At 35.9% G+C, this 27,792-nt stretch overlaps 2 long non-coding RNA genes across 2 annotated transcripts; one reads left to right on the forward strand and one right to left on the reverse strand.

Moving 5' to 3' along the window:
* Positions 1–22,765: 22,765 nt before the first annotated feature.
* LOC118765370 lies at positions 22,766–26,872 on the reverse strand. Its single transcript, XR_005001209.1, has 2 exons — positions 23,498–26,872; positions 22,766–23,458 (listed from the first exon to the last, which is right to left on the reverse strand). It is a non-coding gene; the product is annotated as an uncharacterized LOC118765370 (long non-coding RNA).
* LOC118765371 lies at positions 23,355–23,704 on the forward strand. The gene is made up of 2 exons (XR_005001210.1): positions 23,355–23,462; positions 23,503–23,704. It is a non-coding gene; the product is annotated as an uncharacterized LOC118765371 (long non-coding RNA).
* Positions 26,873–27,792: the final 920 nt, after the last annotated feature.

Raw genomic sequence — 27,792 nt, forward strand, 5'->3', positions numbered from 1 at the left:
TCCAATCAGTACTTTACTGGTCCTTTCTACAGAAAATCCTCATTGTTTTAACATCCGCTTGTCCATGCTTGCAACGGTCAGATGGAATTTACTGAGGCAGTTTCTATGACTGGATGCCCTTCAAACCAGATGCTGTTCCAGGCAGATGACCTTCCAGTTGGATGCCCTTCCAGCCAGATGCCCTTCCACCTAGATGATCTTCAAGCCAGATGACCTTCAAGCCAGATGACCTTCAAGCCAGATGCCCTTCCACCTAGATGATCTTCAAGCCAGATGACCTTCCAGCTGGGTGCCCTTCAAGCCAGATGTCCTTCAAGCCAGATGCCCTTCAGGCCAGATGCCCTTCAAACCAGAATCCCTTCCAGCCAGATGCCCTTCCAGTTAGATGACCTTCAAGCCAGATGCCCTTCAGGCCAGATGCCCTTCTAGCTAGATGCCCTTCCAGCTAGATGCCCTTCTAGCTAGATGCCCTTCTAGCTAGATGCCCTTCAAACCAGATGCCCTTCCAGCCAGGTATTGTTCCAGACAGATGCCCTTCCAAGCAGATAACCTTCCCATGAGATATCATTCCAACTCATTATTTTAGATGTATGTAGGACTACATTATCCAACATGTTCATTCCTTTCTAAAATGGCAGACTGTGATTTGAGGGAGACTTGTAGAGGATCTCTCAGTATATCCAGTGCCCTTCCTAACACCAACCACTCTGAGAGTGTAGTGGGTCCTTTTACATGCCCCCCGGCACAGGAGTCAGTCAGGTGGCACTGGCATTGACTCACACTTGAATGGTGCTTATTCCGTGCCACCAGCACAGGTGCCAGTCAGGTGGCACTGGCATCGGTCACAACTACAATTTCCATTTTGATTTTACTTGACTCAGTAGGTTTTCTCAAGCACAGCGTATCGCTTAATGCATCAAGGGTGCTTTTAAATGGGCCGATTATGTGACACTGGTATAGGCTACAGCTGGGATTTCGCTTTACTTGCTGGGTCTTTTCAAATTAATCATGTATTATCTCTTAGCTTTGCGATTTTGATGCTGTGTATGTTTAGAGTGACATCGTAGGGTAGGTGTGAGAAGCCAGTTTGGACATAATAACAGATTTGGGCTGGATATGACCTGTTTGAATGCAAAAGGGTTAAAGGGAATGGAGCAGCAAAAAAAAAAAAAGAAAAAAATGGTTAAAAAATGCTAATTTAGCAGAAAAGAAGCTAAGAGTAAATTTGCTGATGGTGTTTATTATGAAGAAAAGAGATGGTAAATATTCTGAATTGTAAGGTTGTGTGGCATTCTTATGAATCAGAATATAAGTGGTAAGAAAAATGTCTGAAAAGACACTGTATCCTTTGGTGACAGTAAAAAGAAAAAGGCAAAAAAATAGCTTTTTTATTCCTGGCTTGAAATGCTGGAATCTGATCAGCAACAGAAATTAGGTCACACTCTTGACCCACACATGTCAGTTATCTCAGCTTACAGTACATACTTTCTCGTTTAATTAAACAAACTGGATTTAGCACACTTCCTTCTTTTCTCCCTAATTTTTTGCATTTTTTTTCTAGTATTATTTTTATTTTCAACTGCCAGTTTGTTTCTTATTGACAGAAGGTTTAGTAAATAAACTGTTACACCTGTCTCACAGGTGTAACAGTTGCCCAAGGTACCACACAATGCCACTGAACCTGATACCCTTGTGAGTATTCACTAATAACTGTCCCAGAACCCTGCTATTCATTATATCGGTCTTAGTGGTGAGGGGTATTCGGCTCATAATCATGAAGTTGTGAGTTCAATTCCTGGTGGCATATCATGTCCTTGAGCAAGACACTCTATTTCACATTGTTCCCGTCCACTCAACTGACAAAAATGAGTTTGTCTCTGCAATCCAAAAGGGCCACCAGCTTTGACGTCTTCTGTGTCTCACTGAATATCCTTGAGAACTAAGGGTTGATGGAATCAAGTGGAACCCTCATCATCATAACCAATGGAGGGCCAGGCTGGATTGTCAGATAAAGTTCTTCACTTCTTTTGCCAATATATTTAGGCACAGGTATGGCTGTGTGGTAAGTCACTTGCTTCCCAACCACATGGCTCTGGGTTCAGTTCCACTGTATAGCACCTTGGGCAAGTGTCTTCTGTTGTAATCTCAGTCTGACCGAAGCCTTGTGAGTGGATATTTTAGAAGGAAATTGAAAGAAGCCCGTTGTATATATATATATATATATACATACATACATACATCTCTATGTCTTTGTGTCTGGGTTTGTCCCCCATCACCGCTTGACAACCAGTAAGTACTAGGCTAAAAAAATAGTCCCTGAGGTTGATTTATTCAACTAAAACCTTTCTCGGCAGTGCTCCAGCATGGCCACAGTCAAAATGATTGAAAGAATAAAAGAATATAGTTTGTTATTTGAATTAACACAAAAAGTATTTAATCGTGATATTTTATGGCATTTCGCAGCCACATTCTTCCTCTGCTGCTTCTGTTTATTGCTTTTGGAATTTGAATAAATTTTACCACTTTCCAAATATGTGATGATACAGCACCAACTATGGAGAAAAAAAAAGAAAAATTGAACAGATTTGTCTGATAATCCAATAGTTAAAATAATAACACTTGAGCTCAGAACTGTTTGTTACTGGATACGTATATTAGCTGATAGATTGATTTCCATAACAGAACCTGTGAAAGAGTGAGCAGCTATGACCAGAAGTTCCCAAGGTTCCAAGCTGGTGATTGTAGCCTTATTGATAAAGAGCAATCAGGCAGACCATCCATGACAGATGATGACCAAATCAAGTCATTAACCCAATATAAGAGTTGAATAAGGTGGCAAGTTGGCAGAGTGGTTAGCGAGTTGGACAGAACGCATAGCAGCATTTCTTCAGGCTCTTTGAGTGCTCAGTTCAAATGGTGCTGATGTCAACTTTGCATTTTGGTCTTTTCATAGCTGATAAAATAAAAATCGGTTGAGCACCATGGTTGATGTAATTGACATACCCCTCCCCCTAAAATTACTGGCTTTGTATCAGAATCTGAAATCATTATATGGAGCTGTTGAATGTGGAACACTTGTTGAATATAATCTAACATTAATTTGCATTAAAATGGATCCTAAATGAGCCGAGAGAACAGCTGGGCACTTGCATAATCAGTTGTGTTTGTATAGATTAGAAAGGTAACATGTGGCAGATGGAACAGATGTGAAGCGACCCAACGTGAAGATACCGGGCCTCACAAAAAAGATGACGCAAGACCAAGACAAGTGAAGCTAACTGCAGATTTTACGTGTCTAGTTGGTACCATAAATGGTGAGATACAAGTGCTGAGAGTGAGAAAAACCATTGTGTGTGCTTACCGCTTTGAGAGATACCACACACTGATCCACTACAAGATGAATGATAATCACAGTTCCTCTTGAATTGGAATTAACTTCAACCCTTTTGTTACTGTATTTATTTTGAGATGCTCTGTCTTTCTTTCAATTACTTTAAATATAACAAAGAATTTAGTAAAATAACTTAGTTATCATTCAGCTAGTGTTCGGAACATAAATTGTGACTAAGGTTTGGTGGAAGACTTTAATTCAGAACTTATGAAAACAAGACATTTGTACTATAGAGTCAGAGATGGTTTCAGCCGGGTTGGTATCAAAAGGGTTAATGTGGCACCATCACTAATGCTTTCTTCATGGCACCAGTATGAGTGCTTTTAACCCCTTTGTTACCATATTTCTGTTGAGATCCTCTGTGTTTCTTTCAATTAATTTTAAATATAACAACAATAAGTTGGGAATGTCAAGTTCAACCAATTTTGATAGATTAATTCAGCATCTGAATGTTTATACACAAAAATTCCATCAGCGCAGCAAGGATTCAGTTTATTTTACTCTTTTACTCTTTTACTTGTTTCAGTCATTTGACTGCGGCCATGCTGGAGCACCGCCTTTAGTCGAGCAAATCGACCCCAGGACTTATTCTTTGTAAGCCTAGTATATTCTATCGGTCTTTTTTGCCGAACTGCTAAGTTACAGGGACGTAAACACACCACCATTGGATGTCAAGTAATGTTGGGAAGACAAGCACAAATACACACACACATATATATATATACAACGGACTTCTTTCAGTTTCCGTCTACCAAATCCATTCACAAGGCTTTGGTCAGCCTGAGGCTGTAGTAGAAGACACTTGCACAAGGTGCCATGCAGTGGGAATGAACCCGGAACCATGTGGTTCATAAGCAAGCTACTTACCACACAGCCACTCCCACGCCTATCTTATAGAAAAATAACAGTTTTCAAGTTGAATGGTGAGAGAAACTTGTTGCTAAACAAACTGACAACTGTAGAAACAGGTTGCTATTGCTGTTTAGCCCAAGGTCAGCACTGATCAGGCAGACTTATAGTCGCAGAAGGTCCAGCCATGGCCATCTGGTTTTCTTTTGAGATATACATGTCTAGTTGATGCCATAAATGTCCAACCCATGCCAGCATGAAAAGCGGATGTTAAACGACGATCAAACAACAATATAGTGGGTTTAGGATTTACATTATCTAAAGTGTCCTTCCATTTTTTAAGATAGAAGTGTATGAAATGAGGGGTATTTGGCTACTGTTTCTAGTATGTGATCATCTAGAGGCTTCTTTGTCAATAGGAAAAGGTTGAACAAGCTGATTGAAAGAGGAGAAAATTCACGAACAAATTGCTGGAGAAAAGATATCAATAATTCATTAGTCATCGTTAAGAAGAAATATCTCTAATTTTACACCTAATTTTCTATGGTTTACACAGGCTGAACAATTAGGACGTTTCCATGAGTTGTTGGAATCTACATGTATTTATTTCTAACTGTCCTCTTTTCTAAAGATAAGAATGTTGCTAGTTTTTATTGCATGGAATCTAAAATGAATAGAACGCCTTATCCAAACATAACCCAAGGCAATAAGAGTCATTCCTTTATCTTTCGTTTTATTGTTCGCTTCCTATTTTTAATTCTGTCAAAACTTGTATAAAGTATCAGACGTCACAAGGTAATTATGTGGAAGTATGCTTTTAAAATATATAAAGTGACATTGTAACTGTATCGCTTACAATCAGCACTGCCACCATCATCATCACTATCCTCATCATCATAATTTTAACATCCACTTTTTGATGCTTACATGGGTTAGATGGAATTTGTGAAAGTACATTTTCTGCAGTTGTACCCCTCGTTCCTGTCTGAAGATTATACATTCATTGTTTGTTGAGTTCTGTATTTGAATTGCAAATTTCTTAGCCTTTGGGTTAGCTAAGTCTCTACCAAAGTTGTTCTTAGTGAGAAAGAATATAAAACTCTCTTTCCATCAGGTAAATGGCCCAGCACAGTATGTAGGAAAGGAGTTGGAAGAAATCCCACTTGCTGCACCCAGTGTAAACTAGAGACACATAAGGGGTGCAGTGGAACCACAGGTAGATTAACATAAAATCGCTTTTGTATGTGGCAGGTGAGCAGGAATAATAAGCACAGGGGACTTAGATTCTCTCAAAATGCCCAGGAGGCTCTCTTGAGGTTGTAGATATTTTTTGTGACTTAGGTGACCAAATTAGCAATGGTGGAGGATGCTCTGAAAGTATTGTTTCTAGAATAAGAATTGGGTGGAGGGTGTTCAGAGAGCTATTACCTCTGATGGCAGCAAAAGGACTCTCTTTCAGAGTGAAAGGTAGACCGTATGATGCTTGTGTGCAAATGACTATACTCCATGGTAGTGAGACATGGGCTTTGAATGCATAGACTGAAGAGAAAGGAAGGTAGTGTGGTCCGTTGCACATGTATGGCAAAGTGCAAACGTATTGAGAGAAAAGTTGAATTAATATGTAAGTGGGTGAGCACTCCACAGACACATGTACTCTTAATGTAGTTCTCAGGGAAGGCAGCGAGCTGACAGAAATGTTAGCATGCCGGTGAAATGCTTTGCAGTATTTCATCTGTCTTTATGTTCTGGGATCAAATTTCACCAAGGTTGACTTTGCCTTTCATCCTTTCGGGATCAATAAATTAAGTACCAGTTGCATACTGGGGGTTGATCTAATCAACTGGCCCCCACCCCAAAAATTTCAGGCCTTGTGCCTAGAGTAGAAAAGAATACTTTCAGGTGGTGAGCTGGCAGAAACGTTAGCATGCTGGGCAAAATGCTTAGTGGTACTTCACCTGTCTTCAGGTTCTGAGTTCAAATTCCACCGAGGTCAACTTTGCCTTTCATCCTTTCAGGGTCAATAAATTATATACCTGTTGCATACTGGGGTCAATCTAATCAACTGGTTCCTTTCCCAACAATTTCGGGCCTTCTGCCTAGAGTAGAAAAGAATGTAGTTATCAGGGAGATTCAGAGTGTCATGACAAGGATGGCCCAGTGAATTACAGGTACACTTCATTTTTGCCAGCTGAGTGGACAGGAGCAACATGAACTAAAGTGTTTTGCTGAAGGACATAATTGCCTTTTGTAATTAAAAAAATTAATAAAATAAACAACCATCGAATCATCATTATAAATGAATAAAACTAGTGTAGAATTAATTTGTGTTGTCATGTTTACACCTTTGGGGGCATCACCGAAATAAAATACAGGTAACGTGTTACAATGATGAAATTCCAATGTAAGATAATACTTCTGAAAAGGTTCCTTGTATCTGTAATTGCTGTCATCATGCTTTGAGAGAATATTTGAGAGAATATCTTTAAGCAGTCTATCAAGGACCTTGTTATCCAATATGACCTTTCTGTGTTTTTTTTTTGTTGTTGTTGCTTTTTTTATAACAGCTTTGTATTATTTGAGGGAGATTTAGTTGCTATTTCTAGAATGTCAAATGATTTTGAAGAACAGGTGTATGAAGGAATATATATATATACATTATATATATATATATATATATCATCATCATCATCATCATCATTTAACATCCGTTTTCCGCGCTAGCATGGGTTGGACGGTTCAACTGGGTCTGGGAACCCAGGAGGCTGCACCAGGCTCCAGTCTGATCTGGCACTGTTTCTACGGCTGGATGCCCTTCCTAACACCAACAACTCTGTGAATGTAGTGGGTGCTTTTTACATTCCACTGGCACAGGGGATATATATATATATATATTATATCACGCTCAGAGATTTATTATTGTTTTCGAACGGATTTTCTACGCCAGTGACTGTAGTTACTGTGAAAATCTATATATCCAGCCTGTAGAGGAAGTCCCTCAACGAAGAGCGGTGCTTACCATACGTTGACAAGAGTCAATAACCTCGAAACCGGTCCGTATGTAGTATCCGTATCTTCGAGGAGGCTGATCTCCCTTTGCAGGCTGGCAAGGACACCGAGATGGTGTCAGCTCTTCTGGTGACATTGATGTTCGCCTGGGGCTAAATGCATCAGTAACACCCCCACCACCCCGCCCTGACCCTAGCCACATTCAGATGGCTGATCCCCCTTATGTTATATATATATTATATATATATATATTATATATATATACTCTTTTACTTGTTTCAGTCATTTGACTGTGGCCTTGCTGGAGCACCGCCTTTAGTTGAGCAAATCGACCCCAAGACTTTGTAAGCCTAGTACTTATTCTATCGGTCTCTTTTGCTGAACTGCTAAGTTACGGTGACGTAAACACAACAGCATCGGTTGTCAAGCGATGCTGGGGGGACAAACACAGACACACTATATATATATATATATACATCCGACGGGCTTCTTTCAGTTTCCGTCTACCAAGTTCACTCACGAGGCTTTGGTCGACCCGAGGCTATAGTAGAAGACCCTTGCCTGACAGATCGTGGCACCAACTGATCGTGGCTGTTGCCAGCCTCCTCTGGTCTCTGTGCTGGTGGCACGTAAAAAGCACCCGCTACACTCATGGAGTGGTTGGCATTAGGAAGGGCATCCAGCCGTAGAAAAACTGCCAGATCAGACTGGAGCCTGGTGCAGCCTCCTGGCTTCCCAGTCCCCAGTCGAACCATCCAGCCCATGCTAGCATGGAAAATGGACGTTCAGTGATGATGATATATATATATGTATATATATATATATATATATGTATACAAATATATATATTGTATAAAGGATCGTGAATAAGGCCAAAACAATGCAAAGTATATCACAAGAAAACATATATGTGAATTAATGTCGACTTACCTTGCATTCAATATTTTGGGGTTGTGACCCCATTTTCAAGAAATTGACGAATGTTGCCGATGTGCATGTGTGTGAACGTGTGTGGAGTGGACATGTGCAGAAGGGTGTTGCTATAGCAACCAGCTAGCTTCCTGTAACTCCCTTCTATTGTTGATACTAGGTTTCTTTTGATGAATGAGGATGGCCTCAGAGATTCTGAGGTTGCCCCTGTTCTGCTGTGTAGCTTTGATGTGCTCTGGGAATTCCCAGGTCTGGCATTTAAGTAGATGTTTCTTCATGGTGGTGTCTGTCTGCATGTGCTCCTTAATGCATATATGCAGTTTTCTTGTCATGCTTCTAATGTAGGATGTGCCACATTTGCCACAGATGATCTCATATACAACATAGGTCCTCCAGCACAATTCAGGGTCATTGATGGGGCAGATCAACAATGTGCACTCCTCAGAGTAGTGAGAGGTGTTGTTCTTGGACAGAGGTTTTCTCAGAGAAGGGCCAGTGTGCACTATCTGTATGTCAAGTCCTTCCCTGTGGACTGTGTGTTATATCGCTGCAGTAGTTCTGTCGTCAAAGTGTGGTAGCTTTAGGAAGCACAAGCCGACTTGGAAGTATAATGGGAGTATGTTATTTACTTTGCATTGTTCTGGCCTTACCCATGATCCTTTATACAATATATTCGACACAATGCTTCATAGCAATTATTCCAATATATATATAGGCGCAGGAGTGGCTGTGTGGTAAGTAGCTTGCTAACCAAACACATGGTTCCGGGTTCAGTCCCACTGTGTGGCATCTTGGGCAAGTGTCTTCTGCTATAGCCCCGGGCCGACCAATGCCTTGTGAGTGGATTTGGTAGACGGAAACTGAAAGAAGCCTGTCGTATATATGTATATATATATATATATATATATATATATATGTATGTATGTGTGTCTGTGTTTGTCCCCCTAGCATTGCTTGACAACTGATGCTGGTGTGTTTACGTCCCCGTCACTTAGCAGTTCGGCAAAAGAGACCGATAGAATAGGTACTGGGCTTACAAAGAATAAGTCCCAGGGTCGATTTGCTTGACTGAAGGCAGTGTTCCAGCATGGCCGCAGTCAAATGACTGAAACAAGTAAAAGAGTAAAAGAGTAAAAGAGTAATATATATTGCAAATAAGAAAATGGAGAAGTACATTAGTTGGTTCATCAACTTTTGGATATTAAAATGTTGACTTATTTATTTATCAAAACGACAACCATATATATATATATATATGCGAATGGCTTTGTTAAGCTGTGCCAATTTTTACAAGTCTGTAAATAACAATAATAGTATTTTATGAGCTTAAATCAGTCACCACTCAATGACTAAACAAAATAGTCTAATAATGGGATGTATAAGCCCTTGACAGAAGAAAGCAGGTTTTCACATATGTGTGGGATTCAAAAACCACACCTCTCTGTTTATGCAACTGAGTGTCCTTACGGGTTACACTAGCAAACCTACCTGCTTTTTTCTGTCAGATTTAAGAACTATAATTAGTTTGTAGTTGGTTATGTAAACAAACCCACGTGTACAGGAAAAACTACTTTTCTCTGTCACAGGTTTATATACCCCATTATTAGACTATTTCCTTTAGTCATAGGGAATCTGTTTCCATTTTGATGTAATTTGGTATGGTATTAACCCTTTTGTTACCAACCCGGCTGAAACCGACCCTGGCTCTGTAGTACAAATGTCTTGTTTTCATAAGTTTTTAATTAAAATCTTCCACCAAACTTTAGTCACAATTTATGTTCCTAACACTAACTTAATGATAACTAAGTTATTTTACTAAATTCTTTGTTATATTTTAAATAATTGAAAGAAACACAGGGCCAACAAAGCCTTATGAGTGAATTTGGCAGAAGGAAACTGAAAGAAGCTCGTATATATGCGTGTGTGTGTGTGTGTGTGTATTTATGTGTGTCTTTGTGTCTGTGTTTGTTCCCCCACCATCGCATGACACCCATTGCTGGTGTGTTTATGTCCCTGTAACTTAGCAGTTTGGCAACAGAGACCAATAGAATAAGTACTAGGCTTACAAAGAATAATTCCTGGGGTCAATTTCTTTAACTAAAAACCCTTTAAGGCAGTGTTCCAGCATGGCCGCAGTCAAATGACTGAAACAAATAAAAGAATATACATATGCATATATATATATATATATATATATATATACATACAAAGAAGTAAATATATAGCACAACGAAGTACCGATATTTACTGGAAATAGCGAACATAATAATACGACGCTAATGTATAGCTTCACCGCGTATGTACTAGCAAAAATGCGTGTGTGCAACAAACTAGAAAAAATTGTCTTACCTCCAGGGAGAACATCTGAAAGATGAAATACCTGGAAAAGGATAATGTGGGACCTGCGCAGGTTTCAGAATTTTCAAGATATGTCTGCACCCATAAACTTGATCTATCTTCATCAGCCAAACATATACCACAACAACATTTCAGGTGTTACCACATTAATGCCATTACACTCGACTGAAACGCCGAAACGCTAACAGCACGAGAACGGTGAAGAAGTTTCAATAAATTAGTAATGCAATACTAGAGTATTGCATTACTAATTTATATATATATATATATATATCTTTCCTTCTCCTTTGTTTCCGACGAAGAGCTCCGCTCGAAACGTCAAACCCTCCTTCTTTCCTGAGCGTCCAATAATACTTTATTTGTTCCACATCCTCACGTTGCTGTGTTTTTTTTGTGTTTTCTTGTTTGGATTAACAATATATATATATATATATATATATATATATACATAGATAGATAGATAGATTCAGATGAATATGGTACTTAAGTTGAGGCACCAGAATTTAGTATGGTATTATCCATACAATTTCAAAGTAAGGTGATTAAAATCAAAATAAGCAACAAGGATATCCAGAGGTAATGCAGTACGATCGTTTCATGCAACTCCATTTAATTGAACAATGCAATTATTACATCAATTTAAAATGTAGAGCAATCTTCAGCTGCATAAAGGCATACAATTTAATTAAATTAGAACAGATGGACACATTAGTATACTAATTTTAAACTGATGTAATGATTGCATTGTTCAATTAAATGGAGTTGCATGAAACTATCATACTGCATTACCTCTGGATATCCTTGTTGCTTATTTTAATTTATATATATACACACACACATACATACATGTATATATATACATATATATATATATATATATATATATATATATATATATATATATATAATATATATATATATACATACATACATACACATATACATACGTACATGTGACGACATGTCTGAAATAAAAACTGAGACAGTTACCAAGATATATAATATAAGACTTGCTTGATTTCAGATGACTAATATTTACATTGATGAATTTCTATCAATATTTTGCTGTAACGTTTGTGCGACTTACCTTTCATCCCTAATGAATAATTTAGATTCACTTTGATCTGTTGCACAAACATAAAGCCGCAAATTTGTAGGGAGTGTTTAGTCAATTAAATTACTTATCCCGCAAGTTTCTGAACACACACATATCAAATAATGCTGCCTTGTACTACTGTCCAGAGGATATATTGACCTAACTATTAATGTTGGTTAATGGATTCAGTTTTGATCGATACTAGACTCGCCAGCACTGATGTCATCACGTCATCATGTCATCTACTAATCTTGCTTATTGACTGCAGAGGCTACATTTTAAGATTCTAATGTTTTTTAGCTCTTTTGATACTAAAATGCCTAAGACTGCATCTCGTTCTGATATAAACTTCTGTTCTGTCGGGGGAGGGTCATTTTCTTTTTGTACCGTATAATGTAACACACTCACAGGTAAAATTTCCACTTATTTCTTATTTTTATTTTCCTAAAATTTTCGTTGCGTTTTGCAACCTTTTCAATAGTTTTGGTTCTCTTGCTTTAAAATGATGTAAATTAAAACCTTCCTTCAAAATTTCCTATTAATTCATATTCTAAACACCAGCTTAATAATAACAAATAAATCATTATTTTCAAAATTAATTGCAGGAGTGGCTGTGTGGTAAGTAGCTTGCTAACCAACCACATGGTTCCGGGTTCAGTCCCACTGCCTGGCACCTTGGGCAAGTGTCTTCTGCTATAGCCCCGGGTCGACCAATGTCTTGTGAAGTGGATTTGGTAGACGGAAACTGAAAGAAGCCTGTCGTATATATGTATATAGATATAAGTGTGTGTGTATATGTTTGTGTGTCTGTGTTTGTCCCCCTAGCATTGCTTGACAACCAATGCTGGTGTGTTTACGTCCCCGTCACTTAGCGATTCGGCAAAAGAGACCGATAGAATAAGTACTGGGCTTACAAAGAATAAGTCCCGGGGTCGATTTGCTCGATTAAAGGCGGTGCTCCAGCATGGCCGCAGTCAAATGACTGAAACAAGTAAAAGAGTAATTAATGCACAGCAATATATTGATATAAATTTGTGTGTCCCTTGGAAATGTTAGTTTCTTGAAATCCCACAAGTTCTTTGTCATACCTCTTAGCAATAGTTTCAGTTCTATTTTAGACATGCTGTCACATGTACATGCGCAGGTAATATGCAGGTAAGAACCTGCCAAAAACATTACTTAAATCACACCCATTTGTCTAACTAAGCTGCATTGCATAGGGACAGTCATGGCAGGCATGCTTTTGATCATAGATCTCCTCAATTAGGATTAAACTGAGCTAAATAACAACAACAGCCACTTAATCGCATATGTAATTCAATACATGTTTAATATTTTAGTTGAGACAAGAGATAAGTCCCCAGTAACCCAAAGCAACAACACAGTTTTGACTCTCAGCTCATCTTATTTTATTTCACATTCCCTCCTTGCTCTTTTTTCAAAAGTCAAGGATTTGGGTTCAAAGTCAAAAGATGCCATCATTTCAGTATGTGTTTGTTTATAGGTGCTTTATATTGTTTTGTTTAAACACAATCTTGTTGCTGAATTTACTCATCTTCTGCAAATGTAGAACAGTTTCATGAGGGACAGTGACATGTTTTCCTTATTTAGTGATATTAAGTGGGTGAGCTGGCAGAGTCGTTAGCATGCCAGGAGAAATGCTTAGCAGTATTTCGTCTGCCACTACATTCTGAGTTCAAATTCCACCTAGGTCGACTTTGCCTTTCATCCTTTCAGGGTCGATTAAATAAGTACCAGTTACGCACTGGGGTCGATGTAATCGACTTAATCCATTTGTCTGTCCTTGTTTGTCCCCTCTATGTTGAGCCCCTTGTGGGCAATAAAGAAACAAATATTTAATTATAAAAGTATAATAGGATTTTTTTTAAACATTGAATGGCTAAAGGAACAACAAACAAGATGAGGACACATATCCGTCCAATGTAAATAATGTACAGAATCCCTCATCTCTAAAATATAGAACAGGGTATCATCATCTATTTAAAAGGATACTCAGGAGGACACAGACATCGATAAACATTTCAGCTATGTTTGGTGTTAGAATTTTACAACTTCATTATCTGCCTATGTACACTATCTATATTTCTTCCATTGGAACAAAAGATTCCTTATAAACCATTTCATTACAGAATACACAGTTGACACAGTTACAGAATGACAGTTGCCAAGACAACACATGCTCACAGAAATTACCAAGATGTATGTTTATAGAATACAAGTTAAAACGAAATTGTGCCAAATATCCTTGAGGGCAGGGTTCACTCGCTCCTCGCTTAGCTATGCCACTTCCCAATTGTTCAACTGGTTCTTATTTTATCAACTCTGAAAGGACAAGAAACAAAGTCAGTCTCAGTTGCATTTGAACTCAGAACATAGAGAACCAGAAGAAAAACAACTACACATTCCACCCACCAAGTGACAATTCTGCCACTTCACCACTCATAAATAAATGATATTATCTCTCATTCCTCTTTAATCTTTTGTGCCCAGCAATCATCTGTCTGTAACCTTTATAATAAATATCTCGCACCATGTTTACATTACCTCCTTGAAGAGAGACCTTGAAAAGATATTTGAATGAAGATAGGACAACCTAATCCCTGGCAACCCTGAAATGCACAATTGCACCACAGAATATCAAACAAACAGTTCTGTATCGTATTCAGGTGTGGCTGTGTGGAAAGAAGCTTGCTTCCCAACCACACAGTTCTGGGTTCAGTCCCACTGCGAGGCACCCTGGACAAGTGTCTTCTACTATAACCTCAGACCAACCAAAGCCTTGTGAAGTGGATTTGGTAGGCAGAAACTGAAAGATCATTGTGTGTGTGTTTGTCTCCCCCATCACTATTTGACAACTAGTGCAAAAGAGACTGATAGAAAAAATGTCAGGCTTAACAAAAGACAAAAAAAAAAGTTATATGTAAGTATTAGGGTCAATTCATTCGACTAAAAATTCTTCATGAAAGTGCCCCAGCATGGCAGCAGTCTCTTGACTGAAACAAGTCAAAGAGAAAATACAAACATGACCATCACTCTAAAGAACTTAGGTGAGGCCCACAATGGAGTGCTGCACTCACATCTAGGATGGTGCTGTTGTTGTGCACACAGATATCTTAGACTGCATCTAGAGAATGACCACATGACTAATTGGCATTCAATTACTAATGAACACAGTCCAACCTCTGACCCACACACATGCTGTCTGTTCTTTGTCCCAACTGGTCAAGATGTTTTCAATGTTAACATGGGATGCCATTCTCTCAGCTTTCAAACTCTAAGAAGTAAAAAAAAATGTGCAAAACCACTTTGGTTGTAATGTCCTCTACCTGAAATAGCGAAGTGTTATTTGGCAATCCCAAGCACCTTTGGACAGTAGACTTAATCCATTTCCCAGTTTAACACACTCACCTGATAATTGTATATCGTTAGCAGGTGTGTCTGAATAGTAAGTTTGCTTCCCAACCTCTCAGTTTCTGGCTCAGTCATCCAACTGTGTGACACCTTGGGCAAGTGTCTTCTACTACAGCCCTGGGCTGACCAAAGCTTTGAGTGGATTTGGTAGGCAGAAACTATTTATATATGTGTGTATCGTCAAAATCATCGTCGTTTAACGTCTGCTTTCCATGCTTGCATGGGTTGGACGGTTTGACTGTGGAAAATGTGATGAAAGAAAATAAATAAATAAAAATAACAATAACTTCCAACAGAATTCAATCTCAAAGGGGGAGATGTTGTGGCAAGAGTCATTGACACCCTTGGGAGATTGGAATAAAGGACCGGTCAAACTCTTATAAAGAGTAGTGTATTGGTTGAGATGACAGGCTGATAGGAGTCGAGAGGATGTTTGGAGTCTCATAAAGTACGTTATGTAAACACATTGATTTTACTACCACTTCATTAAATTATACATCCAATGTTTGTCCAAGATATAAAAATATATATAAATGCCATGGCCTAAACCGATATCAGTTATTTGCCTGTTCATACTTTTTTATCCTACCATATATGTATTTGCTCAATGATAAATCACTTATAGCCTTTCATTGCTAGGCAAACACCACTTTTTGTTTTAGATGCAGTTCAAATCGGAGTTTTAGGTGGTAAGTCAGCTTCAGCACTTATTGCATATACCTAGTATATTACATCAGTAGATATTTGTTTATCTGAATTCTCTATTTATATATATATGTATATTTTAGAGAAAAGATGATTTTTTTTGGCACATGAACATGGTATTCATACTATGTTACGATCCTTTGGACAATAACTGATGAAGATTTAGGAACATTCTATGTATTTATTGTATTTTCTGTTTTTTGTGCTTCTATATAATTTTTGAACATATTTAATGTAACACCTTGCATGTTCTTACTTTGTATCTATTCAGCATATATATACACACACACACGCTAGGTAGTGGCTGCCTTAGGGCTATAGTAGAAGACACTTGCCGAGGTACCATAGAGTAGGACTGAACCCAAAACCCCGTGGTTGCAAAACGAACTTCTTAACCACACAGCCATGCATGCTTTTCCTATTCATTTGATAATTTTCTAGTTTTCCAATCCATTTGAGAGTCTCTAATATCTTGTTTTGCAAACATTTTTACCAGGTCTTCTGTCTACATATATCTCCCTCCCAATCACTTTGGAGGCCCCGAAAAAGTTCATGTGTGTTGCGCTCCTGCCTTTGATTAGCTGACCTCACTTCACTAATTAAGTTTACCAACGTGCTTCCATATACTACATCTGAAGAAGTTAATTAGTATACTGTCTAAATTAAATAAATACAGTAGATAGAGCAATTAGAGTGCAAAAACAGTCATTTGTATATTTAACATTGTTGCTTGAATAATTTAACATGTGTCTCTGGTTTTAACTGTCTCAAATACTAATTATGCTAATGTTGCCAGGTCCCTAATTAGAATGACATCTAAATTGTTTCATTACAGTATGGACCATGGAAACTGAAGTGTTATAGCAAGCTGCAAACAAATCTCTTATTATAAAAGGCAGATTTTATCTGCCTCCCTTTGGGAGTTATACAAATCTACAATATAGGATTTCTTCAATTACAATTTACCTAGCAATTTTAAGAGTACAATGCATCGCGTCATGCCAGCTCCAGTTTTTAAAATTTAAACTCCAATTAAGCAAAATTTACAGAAAACTCACATTCTGGTGTGTGTGTCAAATGCTTTTCTTAGTCTGGTTTACAGCACACGCAAACGCACACACACACTGTGTAACGAATAAAATGAAACTAGATGTAATATTTGTTACTGTCCATGAACGCTGATAGATACATGAGTAAAATGTATGGGAAGCTAACAAATAAGAGTGAGTGAAAATGTTCTTGGAAGAGAGTAAATTTGAAGCTTGAGAACAATCAGATACATTTGCAACACATCTGTTGAAAATATTATTATTCACACACATACATATACATATATACATACAGACAGACAGACAGACACACACACACACACACATGATCCAGCATGGCCACAACCTCAAGGCTGAAACATATAAAAGAATAACAGAATATAAATGTGTGCATGTGTGTGAGAGAGAGAGTGTGTGTGTATATGTATGTACGTATGTATGTATATATATATATAATAATGCGGTTTTTTCAACAGCTTGAACTAAAAGTCAGAGGGGAATGGGATAAACTACTTATATTAACTTGCTATAAAAGCAGGTAGTAATTTTATCTTGTCCTTATTCATAGTGCAAGTTTTGAAGAGTGCATTTCGATTTTAATAGCTATTTTTTTCAAAGCTATGTTGGAAGTAACAAAGGAGCATATTTGGCATATTTTGCTTTATGAGTTCAATAAAGACAACAACGCAACGGAAAGTACAAGAAATATTAATGCAGTATATGGGGATTGGACAATAAGCGTAAGGCAGTGTCAATGGTGGTTCCAGAAATTCCGAGCCATAAACTACAGCCTAGAAGACGAGCCTCATCCTGAAAGATCTGTAGAACTCGACAAGGACATCCTGAAAACCCTGGTGGAACAAAATCTCATCGTAACTGTTGAGGAACTAGCAGAGAAGCTTGGATTTGGTCATTCAACCATTCATTGAGACCTGTGTGCTATCGGAAAAGTCAGCAAATTGGGTCAATGGGTTCCTCACGAACTTTCCGAGTTTAATTGCATGCAGAGAGTGAATGTATGCTTTTCTTTGCTGTCACATCTCACCACTACTGCGCTATGTATATCTATATATATAAAACTGTAGTTGTGTGAGTGTCTGTCCCCTTCGATTTAGATTCCTAACTACTCCCACATTTTGCGGTGCAGTTTAACCAAATTCGGGTAGCTTATAGTCGTGATTCATATCGAGCCCGTCTGAGTATTAGCGCGCGTCTACGATGAGTCTACGATTTTAAAAATAATTTAACATCATTTTTTATTCCATTTTAATGCATAATTTTTCGTGTGTCGATGGCGGTGGAGTTGGCGTCCACGCTCACACCTGCACCTGTGGGGAAGGGAGTGTAAGGAAATCAACGTCGTAATGCGTTGTCAAGGAGACCAGCGTTCTTTTAGAACAACGACTTCATGGCTTGAAGACACCAAAACAGAAATGGCTAAGAAAGCGTCTACATGAGTCTACGATTTTAAAAAAAATTTACCATCGTTTTTTTTCCATTTTAATGCATTTTTTCGCTATTATATAAGGGAAGTAACTCTCTAAAAATGTCTACGATGAGTCAACGATTTAAAAAAAATTTACCATCATATTTTTTCCATTTTAATGCATTTTTTGCTATTTTTTGGCTATAACTCTCTAAAAATGCTTATATAGTTATTTCCCTTACAAACCCGAGCAACGCCGGGCGATACTGCTAGTGAAAGATAAAACAATACTCAAAATATATTATAGGTACAGGCAAGTCTGCTTCCCAATCACATGGTTACAAGTTCCGTCCCACTGCATGGCACCTTAGGCAATTGACTTCTATAATAGCCCTGGGCTGAACAAAGTCTTGTGACTGGATTCGTAGAAAATTTACAATTTTTGTCTGACCCATGGAAAAGTGAACCTTAAATGATGATGAAATTTATTAAAAAAAGACATAGGTATGGCAGTGTGATGGTTAAGCAGCTCACTTTGCAACCATCTGGTTTCAGGCTCAGTTCCACTGCGCAGCACCTTGGGCAAGTATTTTATACTACAAACCTTGCAAGTGAATTTGGGAGATGGAAATTGTGTCAGAGCCCTTTGTGTTTGTGTGTATACATGTGTGAATCCTGTCACTGCTTGATAACCAGTGTTGGTTTGTTTACATCTGTACAACTTTGTGGTTCAGCAAAAGAGACTGATAGGATAAGTACCAAACTTTAAAACAAGAACCGGAATTGATTTATTTAATTAAAATCCTTGAAGGTAATGCTACAGCATGGCTGCAGTCCAATGACTGAAACAAGTAAAAGATATCAATATGTTTGAGCAATTCCTTGAAGCCGGTGCTCCAGTATGGCAATACACAAATAACTGAAAACAGTAAAAGAATAACATTTTTTGAAAGAAATTAAAACAAAGTTTAGTTTATGATTTTATTCCTTTAATTATGAATTTTCAATAAAATTCAAAATGAAAAGAAATTTACATTAAAAAAAAAAAATTCACAAATTTAAGAATGAAGTATAAAAATAAATCAATTTCAGGAAGCAGAAAAGATACAAAGAAATAATAGTGATAACATAATTTTTAAAACAAGATACTGTTAGTATAGTTTTGGTTTTTGGGCTTTTAACCTAAGTTTTGTGTTCCTACCAATTACTATATTTTTATCTGATTGCATAAATGTCATTCTTATACATAATTTTCCATTAGAATTGAATTTATTTCTAATGCAAGGTTTCAATGTTCTTTACATATCACTTAAGAAAACTGAAATCTTACGTTACAAATACAAGTACTTCAGTTCTCAAAAGTTCTTAATTCTATGCTGATTAAAATAGTGTGGATGAGGTTACAAAGACAAGGTTAAGAGTGCGATAAACTCACAAGACATAAACAGCAAGTTTTTGTGGTAAAATTTAATTTTAAAAAAAAAGGAGACAACTTAGTGGCTAATAAACTGAAAAAAAAAAGATAGAAAATATATTTCCAATAATGTGAATATACTTTTTTTTTTCACCGGTTTTTCTTTGATCATACAATTATAAAACAAAACAATTTTTTAAATACTTGCAGATATTAGTATGTCAGATGGTGTAGAGGTAAAAAACCTCTACCTGTTGACTTTTGTAAATTATATTTAATGGATAAAGTCTAAAGTTTGTAGTATCTTTTAGGTATCTTAGTACTTTTAAAGTACAACTTTACACACAAAAAAAAATAAATATATAAAATGTATTTTGAAAGCAAGTTTATTTTTTTTCTATTTTTTTTGAGAGCTGGCTGGATATTTACAGTGACATCTCTGTATCTGTTAGTGTAACAAAAGCAAGCTTAATTTTAAAAACAATTCCACCAAACCATTAATAATACAAAATGAAGTCAATCTATTTTTGTTATTTATTCTATCCAATAACGGATGCCATATTTCTAGAATAGAAATTGTTAAAACAATGTTGGTTTTGTATTATTTGGAGTGGTTTGCTATCAAAAGATACAAAGGATTAACCAAAGTGTAATAGATTAGTGTAGGAATCTGTGACAAGCTATTTTAACCCTTTAGTGTTCGCATTATTCTGCCAAAATTAATCCTTTTTTACCCACATTGTTTTGAACTAATCATTAAAACGATATTGTAGGGTTGGTGTGAGAGACCAGATCTGGCCAGTTTGAACATAAAACCGGCAGAATACTTTTGGCTGGATACAACCGGTTTAAATGCTAAAGGGTTAAAGTAGATGGTAAGATATATCTGACTATCACAGAGGAATAGAGAAATACACACATACACACAGACACAAAACAAAGACCATTGCATGGTAGTTTATAATAAATATGAGGATCTTTGAATGATAGATGATAAACAGGAAATTGGTTTTTCTCTCTATGGTAGTCTTATTAGAAAATCACAAACATTGACAGGGGTCAAAATTGGATGAGACCAATCATCATCAACATTTGGTATTCAAAGAGATTATGTTATGATGAAACCAGTTCAATATTTCAATACAGACAATAAAAAAAATCTGTCAAGTTGTAACTAGATTCATAATAGCAGTTATACAAGAAACCTGCATTGGTTATTCAGTCTAGTGATGTGGAAATATGTGACAAACATTTCTTAAAAATGAAAGCTAAGATGAAGAGATTGAAACAAGTTATCGCAAAATTAAAAAGAATTTGTTAAATGAGTAGAAAATAAAGCTGAAAGCATACAATTAATTAATTAAAAAAAACTTCTGTTCAGAATTTGCTACGATTTTCTTGGATGCAAAATTAATATTATTTTCTACTACACGTACAGTAGAGGCATGTGGCTTAGTGGTTAGAGTGTCAGCATCATGATCGTAAGATTGTGGTTTCGATTCCTGGACCGGGCGACATATTGTGTTCTTGAGTAAAACACTTCATTTCATGTTGCTCCAGTCCACTCGGCTGCAAAAGTGAGTAATATTGCAATGGACTGGCATCCCGTCCAGCTGGGGAACACATATGCCATAGAAACTGGCCCCATGAGCCTGGCTAGGCTTTAAAATGGTGCATTTATTTATTTATTACTATACATACAAGGCCTGAAATTTGGGGGAAGGGGGATAGTCAATTACATTGGCCCCAGTGCTTCCCTGGTACTTAATTTATCGACCCCAAAAGGATGAAAGGCAAAGTCAATCTTGGTGGAATTTGAACTCAGAACATAAAGACTGAAGATGCCAAATTAATATTGAAACATTGATGACTGAGTTTCTAGAATTCATAAAGCTACTAGTGTTGCATCTTCAGATACTAATTAGTCACTTTCTTGGTATTTACATCTTTACTCTGGCATTTTTTTCTAAAATCTCAAATCGTTAGGGATTTGTAACTAGATACAGTAAAACATTTTCTTTTCCTGTTAGAATAAGAAGAGTTAACTTGAAATTAGAAGTATGGGACACTTCACCTGTATTCTTTTCTACTCTAGGTACAAGGCCTGAAACTTTGGGGGAGAGGGCCAGTCAATTACAATGACCCCAGTACACAACTGGTACTTAATTTATTGAACCTGAAAAGATGAAATGCAAGGCCGAACTCGGTGGAATTTGAACTCAGAACGTAACGGCAAGCAAAATACTGCTAAGCATTTCACCTGGCATGCTAACGTTTTTGCCAGTTCGCTGCCTTACACTTCACCTGTATTGTAATTGAAATGGCATGCAGCAAATCCCTAAAAACCAATATGAAAAAAATATTCAAGTCTTAGCACCAAATGTTACTTTATTATATGCAGTTATAAAATTAAAGATTTAATATTTGTTTCAAAAGATAAGCTTCACCTGTACTTAAGCTACTTGATAAGAGATTCTCCACACCTGGTTGAAACCAACAACTATTTCATATCTAATGTTTGGTTTTCACCATAGTATATATCAACACTGAAATAGCATTACCATGGCAATTCTTGGATCTTATCTCAGTAGCCATATTTTTGCTGAGATACTCGTGAGATATTATCTTACTAGGACAAATATTTCTTGAGAAAATTTAGGAAGAAATTGATTTGAAATTTTGCAATGAAGGCTTGGGGGCTATTACATCTAAATTCTGGTCTTGTGTAACATTGAACAGTGCCCAATAATGTTACACAAGACCAGAATTTATTAAAATGATAATTTCAAACTTTCTATTATTGGTTCATAAAAAGAATTCCAAGTTTGTACGATTTTATTTTTATTAGTATATCTAAATAAAAAACATACTTCAAGCATAAAAACAGCCAAAGGAATAAGTTTATTAAGAGTTAACCCTTTCGATACCAACCCAGCTGTGGCTCTGAGTACAAATGCCTTGTTTTCAAAAGTTTTGAATTAAAATCTGCCAAACCGTTGTCACAATTTACATTCCTAGAATGATAACGAAGTTATTTTACTAAATTCTTTGTTATATTTAAAATTAATTGAAAGAAACACGGAGCATCTCAACAGAAATATGGTAACAAAAGGGTTAAATGTAGCTGGTAAGACTTCAATAAAACTATGGCAAGAACCCAGCAAGAAATGTGCATTGTATGTGCTGTGAAGCCACAGTCAATAGAGAGGAAGACATCCAATATGGCCTGTTCTTGATTCACTAATTATAGATTACGACATTTAAATTTGAAATTAGACTAAATTTTATTATCTTCATTTTTCGATGTGACTGGTTTTATTACAGAGAAATTTTAAATTTGATTCATAGAATACTGATTGGTTAATTCCGCTTTTACTGATTGCTATTTAAATCATAGACAACACAAAAGTGGTGTTTGTTAGTTGAACATGATAGGTAATTTAAAGAGCATATAGTTATGAAACACAGTTTTCATAAAATTATATCCGAAACTAAAATATATCGCAAAGAATCTCGACAAAATTAAATAAATATTAAGTTGATTTAGTGGTGCAACTGAAGTAAAAAGATATGAATCTGGAGGAGGGGAAAAAAAGAATCATCTCAAACAGGTACCATCTTATGAAAACTGAGACTACCATTTTTTCTTATTTATCAAAGATGAGACTGTATAATTATGTCGATAGATATATATACTAGCAAAATTTGGAAGAGGATAACCCTACAAACTAAAGCTGTAAGCTATATGCATTGCTGTATAATTTATAAAGTACTGAGGCCCTACAAAGGAGCTAAAATCAAGCTAAGTCTTAGATTGCTTCATTGCAAATGAAATAAGCACTCAAGCTTTTCTGTTTGAGCCCCAAAACAGATTTAAAACAAAAAGCACGTGGAAATCAAATGTGATTAATGATTTAAAAATGAGAAGGAGGTTCAATAGCTACCAAATACAGAACAGGCATTGAATGGTATTTCTTCTCTTGCAAATTTCAGAATGGACAAAAATAACAATTCTTTTTTTTTTTTATTCCAACAAAATAAATAAATATTTTTTAAAAATCAGAATATCAAAGAAAAGCAACAAAATAGAAGCTAATTAAAAGATTATTTAACTTTCTTTTATTGCAGAATTATTATATATCAAATTTATTCCAGTAAAATCAGAATGGAATAAAGAGAATTTAATAAATGACGGAACAAACAAAAATAGTGCAGTAGTTTGATTGAAGCATCTGGATTGAGCCACTTTTGGTATTTTTCAAAGATATCAAAAAACTTTTCTAGGAACTTTAAAGCACTCATAAATCCAGGATATTGTTAGGAATTTCATGACTACAAAATTTATTAAAAAAACAAAAATACATATCTTACAATTGAAAAGAGTTTTCATATCTTGAAAAAATTTTTTTATTATGGTACATGGAAACTTAAAGCATGATGTTGGAAGATCCATGTTATTTCTTCCTTCAAGGAATTTTTAAATAAAAATTAAAGAATTTGAGGACAACAGAAAGGTCAAAGAAAATATAACTTTGAATAAATTAAAAGTATTTTGCTTTACATTATGATTTATATTTTAATACAATATTAGATTTTAATTTGAACAGAATTTGTGAAAAGTTCTATATTTATCCAAATATTGATATTTCCAGCAATTCTGAATAAGAGCTGAGATTATCAAAATATTTATGCATTAAAAAAAAAAAAAATTAAATCAAAGTTTAATGAAAACAATTAAAAAGTAAGATTAGAGAGGGTATCTAAAAACATTAGTAATGTAACTAGTTAAAGAAACTTGCCCTATGTTGATAATTCATAAAGCAGTCACCGATATTGGCCATGAAACAAGATGACTACAGCTGAAACACTTTTGCCCATAAGTTACCCTCTTGAAAATAAGAGGGTAACTTATTTTTAACTCAATCAATAAAAGATGCATTTATTATAAGAATGCTTTGATACAGATTCTGCAAAATTATCAATTTAAGTAATTTACAGATGCATTTAGATTTTTTCTAAATTTGTTAATGTAGCTAGTTACTTAACCAAATAAGCTTCATTTTGAAGTTAAATACAAAAATAAGGAGATTGCCAGTATTTTGTTTCAGGAAAAATTGGTTCAAAAAGTCCTTTTCATAACCATGTTTTAAGGGAAAACCATGATTCAATTTTAAAAACTGAAAATCTGGAGGAGTTCAGTAAAACAATAAAATAAGTTGTTAAATTTTTTTTTTATTGATATATTAAGATGGTGTTTGGAAATATATTTTTTTTAAATATAAAATATTCTCACATAAAAATACAAATTCTTTTACCTACTGAAATCTTGCCTAATTATTTGTACAGTAAGATTTCAGTCTAAATTGAACAACTCAGTGTATTTGGTGCTGGTTGGGAACATGAGACCAAGAGTGGTTAACAAAAACTTTTAGAATTTTAATTTGTTATGATACTGCTCTTCACTGTAATCATATAAGAACCAATGATATATTTGTTAGGAATAGTGATCTAATTACTATTCAGTCAGATGTTTGTTAGAAACCAATCTAATTATCACATAACGGCTGAAACTGCACATGAAAAATACTGCAAAATTTAGACAGAAAGTATATTTATGGCAAGATATTAAAAATGATTTGAAAAAAAGTTAGTGCTACTTTCAAATTTCACGTCTCATTTTATCTCCACTTTTCCATGGTCCAGATGGAATTCTTGAAGCTGATTTTCTACAGCCAGATGCCCTTCCTGCCACCATTCCTCACTCATTTCCAAACAAGGTAATATTTTTCATAGCCAGACATTTTTCAGAAGACTAGAAATAAACAATATTACTTGTATGACGATAATGCTCATTTACGACCGTCACACGATGTCTCGACAAGAGTGGACACACACACGATAGCCATCTTTCAGTTTCTGTCTGCCAGATCCATCCAGAAGGCTTTGGCTGGCCCAGGGTTATAGAAGACAATTGCTCCAGGTGCCACACAGTGGGGACTGAACCACATGGCCATGTCACATAAGAAATTCAACGGAAAAAAAAAGAAAACTTATTTATACCAAAAAGATTAAAGAAAATTGCATCCATTTATATTGGAAAGAATAAAGAGGAAGGGCAGCAATTTTGAAGATAACATGAAGTAGCTTGATTGCTAGTTTTGACACAAACAAATAATACACACACAAAAAAACAAGCAAAACCCAGGGGGTGAGGGTTGATAACAAATTTCAATTCATTTTATTTAGGACTGACAATATTTTTTTTATCATTCAACACCATGGAAGATCTGAATAGTTTTAAGTTTATGTCTAACGTTAGCAAAATATAATGAAAAATTAAATTTCATAAACTTAAATTAAAATTATAAGCTACATTTTTATCAAATGGAAAATAGAATTATTCTCCAAAAGCATGTCATTTTTGTACAGTATAATACTGATTAATCCCTCATGAGGTATCAGATGAACTAAATTAAAAAAAAAAAAAAAATCATAGCACAAGATATTGTTAGTTTGTTCCTTAAAAATAACCAAAATAATTTGGGACAAAAATTTGAATTTTCTTTTGGATAAACATAAATAACAATTAGTCATTAAATTATATCTCAACTCAAAAGAATGAAGTCATTTGGGACAGTTTTGATCATTCCACCAAAAATTGTAGAGGTGGAAACAAAAAAATGTTCTAATGACATTGTTGAAGTTAGAATGCGGCGATATTTGTTTCGAATAATCTATGACTAGAAATTATCGCAAGACTGACATTTGTAGTTAAAAAAAAAAAAAAAAAGCCCCCAGAAAATTAGGGTATCATCTTACAACTCAGCTATGTTATCCTTAACTGAAATCAATGCCAACAATATCAAAAATTCCATCGATAACCCTATCCCAAAGCAAAGGTGACTGAATACTTGTAAGCTAGGCGCTTCATTTGTTCATACATTAATTAAAATATACATACATCATATATCACACATATGTATATAAACATACACACACACATGCACAAACAAACAAACACATTAATGTATTTAAAAATAAGTGCTTCTGTAAGAAAGTCATTACTGACAAACGAGTCCGACCCAATTTCTTTCAATAATAGTAATAACTTCAAATTTTGGCACAAGGCCAGCAATTTCAGGGGAGAGTATAAGTCGATTAAATCAACCCCAGTGTTCAACTGGTACTTATTTTATTGACCCCGAAAGGATGAAAGGTAAAGTCGACGTCGGCAGAATTTGAACTCAGAACACACAGAGAGGAATGAAATGCTGCTAACAATTATCCCAGCTCACCGCCTTAATAATAACAATAATAATAATAATCCTTCCTACTGGAAGCACAAGGCCTCAAATTTGGGGAAGGAATTAAGTCGATTATATCAACCCCAAAAGGATGAAATGCAAAGTCAACCTTGGCGGAATTTGAACTCAGAACGTAGCAGCAGATGAAATACTGCTAAGCATTTTGTCCAGCGTGCTAACAATTCTGCCAGCTTAGCCAATCATAATGTAAACTCAAGGCCACACATTTATTCAGAGGAGCATGACTAATTACATGAGGCCCGGTACCTCATTGATACTAATTTTACTGACTTAGAACAAAATTCATCTCGGTGGGATTTGAACTCAGAACATAAGGCAACATAGCTAGACACTTGTCACTCCATTACCTTTCTTGAAGGACCAAAGGCATGTGAGATGGTAATGTCACAGAATTAATAGCTTGATATTAGAGAAAAGTATTGTTACTTAATATAACAGTATCAGAACAGATATGCAGTAATTTTGCCAGGAAAGACCAAGAAAAGAAGTCTAGGAATTCAAGTTTGTAAAACTGAAAGATATGGCCAGGTTTTTAGAAAATAATGGCAAAAGAAGCATCTTGAATAAAAAAAAAAAAAAGAAAAAAAAAAAAGGGGTTTAAATTTTGCCACAAGGGCAGCAAATTCACAGGAGGATGTAAGTCGATTACATCAACCCCAGTGTTCAACCGGTATTTATTTTGGCAATCCTTCGGTTTTACTCGACAAAACAATAACAAGACCTCACTTGTTTCCGTGACAACTGCTGTGACAACTACTAAAGTGTGTGTGTGTGTGCGTGTGTGCTTGTTCTTGTCTGTGTGTGTATGCGT

Source organism: Octopus sinensis, linkage group LG11, assembly GCF_006345805.1.
Source record: "Octopus sinensis linkage group LG11, ASM634580v1, whole genome shotgun sequence".
NCBI lineage: Eukaryota > Metazoa > Mollusca > Cephalopoda > Octopoda > Octopodidae > Octopus > Octopus sinensis.